Consider the following 6,494-nt stretch of genomic DNA (forward strand, 5'->3'; position numbering starts at 1 on the left):
TTTCTTCTGCACTTGTCACAGAATTGTTCATGTGCTGCACCATAAACAAATGCTCATTTCTATCATCACCCTGTCTACTAGAAGATGCATAATTTCCTTGTTGCAGTTTTCCATTCATGATGTCATTCTATTTTTTATAGCAGTCTTTAGCTATATGACCCATTTTACCATAGTAGTAGCATTCAACATTATTGTTTGCATTTTGGCCTCTTTGCCATCCACCACGATCTCTTTGCCTCCCCCTGCCTCTAGAGTTACCACGTCCTCCTCCATAGGACTGGTTTTCTTGAGTTTGCTGCATATTCTGATTTCTACCACGGCCTCCAAATCGGCCTCCTCTACCTCTGCCTCTACCTCTTCCAGCATTTGAGTAGAAGACAACTTCTTTTGAAGTTCCTCCTGAAGAAGATGCACCACCATTTCTCTACTCCTCAGAAATTAGAAGAGCAATCAACTCCTCAAAATCAGGAAATCTTTCACGAACTGAAATGGATGTCCGAAACTGTGCATAATCCTTTCCTAGACCATTCAAGGTCACAGAAACTAAATCATCATCTTCCACTGGCGACCCAATGGAAGCAAGTGCATCTGCAATCTTCTTCACCTTCATGTGGTAGTCATTGATGCTCATACTTTCTCTTTGCACATTATGCAACTCTTGCTTGAGCTGCATTTTCCTGGCTTGCGTATTTGTGCTATACATTTTTGACAAAGTATCCCATGCCTCCTTTGGCGTACTTGCATCCTGAATATGCACAATCATAGAGTCTGAAATACTGATAGACAGCCAGTACATAACTTTCCTGGCTCTCTCATGCCATGCTTTGAATGCATGCATTTGCTGTTGATTGGGAACATCAGGAAGAACTGGTTCTTCTTCATTTCCTGCAACAAATTCCCAATATCCTTTTTCCATAAGGAAATTCGTCATTCTAAACTTCCATGCTTGGAAGTTGTTCTTGTCAAGCTTTTCAGTGACAATCTGTGAAAGAGAATCAGACGCCATTACAGAACACTGCAAAAAATTCTGTCACTGCAAAAAACACAGCTTCACCCTCACAAGGGCAAATCTGCAAAACTGGCGAAAGTGGTATTTGACCACACAGTCACTTCCTAGTGACGATTTTGCATAAACAGGAACCAAGGATGATTCTGTAACTCCCAATGTCTCTGCACACAAGCATATGATGCAATTTCTGTGGTAACTTTTCACCAACCTGTAGAATAGTGGTCGCACAGCATTAAATTGGACCTTTTCCTGAGTGCGTGCAGAAAACTTCCGCCTCCAAAACAGCCCCGAAATGGCCTCAAATCAAAAAAACAGGGTCGCCAAGGGGTAAAGCCCTCCCCCGCAGCATATACTGCCCTCTTGCACCACCGCGAAGGGTGTCTCAACCTGAGACAATGCACTGTTGCAATTTCCGGCTGTGCTACCTACAGAGATCTGCTCCCAAAACATAAAATGAAAGCAACACTGCTCCTCTTACTAGAACACCGCGAGCTTGGCTTGCTTTCTTGAGCTCCTTACCACGAACAAGGCTCTGATACCATGTCAAGATTGTGGGAGAGAAGGAAGGAGTCTCACTTGTAGCTTTCTTGCTTGCATAATGGGGGAATACACACAGAGGTGGAGGCTGAAAACAGTTTTCCTCTTCTTAGTTGTGTAAGCCAAAAAGAACTCTCATACAAAGAAATAGAAGAACCCTATATATGGGTCTCAAACCAAACTCAACTAACTAAGGTGGCATACTAACTGAGCCACGAACTAGAGTAGATAAGGATAGCTATCATATAGCTATTATTCATGGGCGGTATACCAACCGCATCTACAACTGACAAGTCGGTGACATAAATGCACAACGGTCACCCTGGCATATCACGAGTGGAGCTGGATATCTCAACATGGGGATGTAGAAAGATACATAGTTGTCAATGCTATTAGATCATTACATGATGGTGATGAATTGCTAGTCAATTATGGATGGCGTAGACCTCCACGAGCACCCTTAACAGATGAGGGTTGAGAGCTTCATTGTATACAATTCCTAATGTTGTTTTGACCTCTTGTACCCTAATTCTACACTTAAATTTGCATCACATTCTCTATTGTCTCTATTTTAATTTGATATTTGTGTTTTATTGTCTCTAAATGCTTTTGTATATGTGATAGTTATTGAATTCCATGCACACCTCTCTTTCCTTTTATATAGAAACATGCTATTATGTAGATTCCGGATTATGACATTGATAATGTCACAAACCAACATTCACATGACATATCTCACATGTCAATAGAGTGCATGGGGATCCTACGCAAGAGTGATCCTAATGCGTATGCAAGACTAAACAAACAATATTCTAAGGACTTTAATGGGCATGATGTTATCTTTGATAATGACGATGGCATGTCTGATTTTATTGAGGATTGGTATCAAAATGATAGTGCGAGTGATATTCCTAACAACGAGAAGTATCTTCGAGAAGAAGCTCTAAAGGGTATCTACGCAAGAAGCCAACTGACACGACTAAGTGCAAGCTTAGTTATTCTAAATCTTCAAAACCGTTTTGCATGGAGAAATCTATCCATTTCAGCACTTTTGAAGTATGGAATAATCTAACATATTATTTTGTTACATTCTAAACATGTTTGCTTGTTATTGATCATATTTTTAATGAGCTTGTAGGCTACTCTCTCAGAAGTTCTTGTTGACAAGAAATTCCCTTACTACATCACATGATGAGGTGAAGAAGATGATAAGTAGTCTTGGACTCGACTATTCTTCTATACGTGCATGTCCCAACAATTGTATTTTATATAGAGGTCAGTATGAGGATAGTGTGACATGTCCAAAATGTTAAACAGCTCATTATAAAGAGGAGAAAGGTAACATCCCTAGAAAGATATTGAGACATTTTCCCCTAGCTCCACGTATAAAACATATGTTTCAAAGTCTTGAATTAGCTAAGCTTATGACATGGGGAGCAGAGCACAAGAGCAAAGATGGAGTAATGCAAATTCTATCAAATAGTCCTGCATTTGAGCATATTGATTTGAGATGGCCACATTTTCCAAAAGAACCACACAATTCAAAGATGGGTGTAGCATTAGATGGTGTGAATCCATTTTCAATGAAATCAAGTAAATGGTCTACATGGCTAGTGGTAGTTACTAACTATAGTTTACCCCCATATCTTAGCATTAGAGTTAAAGACCTGAATGTTTATTTGGCCCCTCTCATCGACGATCCTCAAGATTTTTGGAGAGGGATTGATGTCATGGATATGTCTAGAAGCATCGATCAAAGATAGTTTATTGTTCGTGATTTTAGCGTGGACTATCCACGACTTTCCAGGATACGCTTTTTGCTCATGTAAATGGTTTAAATATATATATTGTCTCATACTTTTGTACAATGTTCATTGCACTAATCATCTTTGTTATGTTTTCCATGTAAGGATATGTACCAAGGGTTATAAAGCTTGTCCAATTTGTGGTGATTGGTTGAGATCAACTTATAGAAAAAATCTCAACAAAAATATATATCTTCAACATAAACAATTTTTATCTAAAGATCATTATCTACGAGACAGCAAGCAAGTCGTAAATTTAATGGAAAATGGAAAGGTAGAAGAAGGGAAATGTCCAATACCAATGACACTGAGGGAGTGATACCTAAAGTGGATTGTTGGACCTGCTATCGACCCGAAGTCGGAGATCATAAGTAGCAATGATGATGACACTGTCAAAAAGCGAGAGAGAGGAAAATGTGCTCTAGATCAAAGTCCTTCGATATGGTATACTTTAGAATATTGGAAGGATTTGAAGATATGGCATCTTCTTGATCCTTTGCATATATTCAAGAACGTTAGTCATTTGTTATGGCAACACCTCATTGGCTTGAAAGACACAACAGTAGCAAGAAATGACTTAAAGGATCCAAATTGAAAGCCTAATCTATGGCCACTTTTTTATGAAACTCAACTTGAGACAACTTACAAGCTTTCCCCATGGGTGCTCATGATAGAAGAGCTAGAGACTATCAACGGGAAGATTTAGTCGATTCGTATGCCTATAGGATATGGAGCATCTTGTAAAAACATGTTCACTCTAGATGACAAGAGCTTGTTTGGTTTAAAAACACATGATTGGCACAATTTTGTGAAGGTAAATCTATCTAGATCTTTGTAAGTATTTATTTTCTTGCATGTTTTGTTGATTGGATTAATCATGTATGCAGCATGTTCTACCCCTTGTTATTGATGGATGTACTACAAGAGGAGTCTGATATGTAACATATTGCCTTGGATCACTTGCAAGGTATTTATCGCTCATTAATTTTTAGTATAAATTTTTATTTGATATAATCTTAATTCAAAAACATCTCTAATATCTTATTTCTTTCATTGATAGATGGATTACATCTAAAGAGATTGCCAAAGGGTCAATTCCACAAAAGAAGCGTGAATGTATAGAGCTTCTTTGTTTAGTGGAAAAGGAACTTCCAACCTCCTTTTTTGACATCCAGGTTCATCTTCTAATCCATCTAGTGGACGAGATAGAGCTTTATGGTGTTGTAAGCACTGGATGGATGTTTTGGGCCGAGAGATTTATGGGAGTATTGAAAGGTTATGTCAAAAAGAAAGATTGGAGGTTCTATGGTTGAGGGATGGATGCTTGAAGAATGCATGCATTACGTTTGTGAATACCTTGATAAAACCGATTCTGAAGCTCCATGCATATGGACAAATGAGTTGTCTTCTACCATGTCAGATGAGGTATTGTCTGGTAAGGGAGTCCCTTTTCGACTTAAGGTCCAATAAAAATTGGATATTTCTACTTTCATTGTCTATAATAGCGAATGCATGCAACAATTCATTGATGAGTACGAGAAGGAACTTGCAAGAAGATGAGTTGGTAGATGTAAAAAGAGGAGATCCAGACATCATACGCATGATGTAAATAACGAGCACTACAACATATACATGCTATAACGACGTTTATAACGACGTTTTCTTTATATATAAAAAATATCCCCGTCATCGCCATTAGCATCGCTACAAAACCGTCGATATTTGCCTCGCTATTTTCGTCGCTAATTTCGTCGGTATTAGCGTCGCTATTTAGAGATGCTAATACCAACGAAATTAGCGACGAAAATAGTGACGGTTACAGAGGAATTTTCGATGCTAATACCGACGATTGTAGAATTATTTTCCGACGCTGATACCGATGGTTGCAGAAAAAAAATATTTGTGGCAGAGCTGCAGATGCAGCCCTGCCACAGTTAGAGCCACACAGGGCTAAGAGACGATTCCTGCTGTCAAAGAAGTTAGACAATCGATCCCAAATAATGACAAGACTTTGCAAACAAGTGCTTTCATGACATTAATTAACACAAATGTGCACTGCATTGATAAAGAAAATAACAGAACTTAAATTGAGAAGTGCTACTGTGATAAAGCAAATATGGAGTCATGCTACAACATAGAAGTCCGAATCATATACACTTAGCTATTACATATGGAGGATAGAAGCCAAGGCCTTACATAATACAAGATGGGGAGTAATCCTATGTAGCCTAATCTGCTCTCTACGACTCATCCGCATCAGAAAACTCCTCTCGCTGTAGTGGCATACCGAAGGGAGTCTGCAACAGCAAATACATATATAATTGTGAGTACCAAATACAAACTGACATATAATGACAGATTTCTCAAATTAGGAATGATATTTATTACTACTTACTAGTCCTCTGCGAGCATAGAGCTTCTCGATCAGGGCACTCAATCCATGCTTCTCCCCGTATGTCACCTCTAGTGCAGTCGGGCCGCGATTTGTAAAACCTTGCTCTGGCACACAAACATTGAAAAACAACGTACTTGAGATTCATGTTTGAAATACATACATCAACATGGATGTCATTAAATTAGAGTACTCTACCCTATTAATACTTACAAAATCTGCCAGGAATGTTGCATGGCCGCCGCTACCAAGGTGATGCACTGATCCTGCGTCCAAGCGCGCCTTTGCTGCGTCCTTCTGCTACTTCCACTTGTCTGGAGTGGATGTTGCCTCATCTTGGAGATTACTCCAATCCTCTGTATCCAGCCACTCGGGCTTCGATTTTCCCTGCTTGACTGCTTCACGTGCATCAGACCGCCTATGCGACTGATAGTCACCCATACGCGTCATCATCCACCCTCTCGAAAATCTATCATTGCTAGAGGGCTGAAGGAACTCTCGATACAATGTATCGATTATGTACTCCTTACTGGAATCTGGGATCTCCTTCCACTTGTCTGTAATGTTGTGCCGAAATACTTGTTGGCACAACTCATGCATCCTAGAGATGACAGCTTTTCCATCATCATTCATGTATAAATGGCCAGAGGCCTTATCTATGAGATACGAGTAACCTACAAGATTTTGCAAATGAGTACTTTCATGACATTAATACAAATGTGTCAAACACAACTTGAATTGATAAGTGCTA

The 6,494-nt window shown here is 39.3% G+C and overlaps 1 pseudogene; it reads left to right on the forward strand.

Moving 5' to 3' along the window:
* The first annotated feature begins 3,093 nt into the window (after positions 1–3,093).
* LOC148012792 (uncharacterized) lies at positions 3,094–4,189 on the forward strand (annotated as a pseudogene).
* The last annotated feature ends 2,305 nt before the right edge of the window (positions 4,190–6,494 follow it).

The sequence above is a fragment of the Lygodium microphyllum genome, chromosome 27, assembly GCF_053477565.2.
Source record: "Lygodium microphyllum isolate KBCC chromosome 27, Lygodium_microphyllum_v1.1.10, whole genome shotgun sequence".
Taxonomy (NCBI): Eukaryota; Viridiplantae; Streptophyta; class Polypodiopsida; order Schizaeales; family Lygodiaceae; genus Lygodium; species Lygodium microphyllum.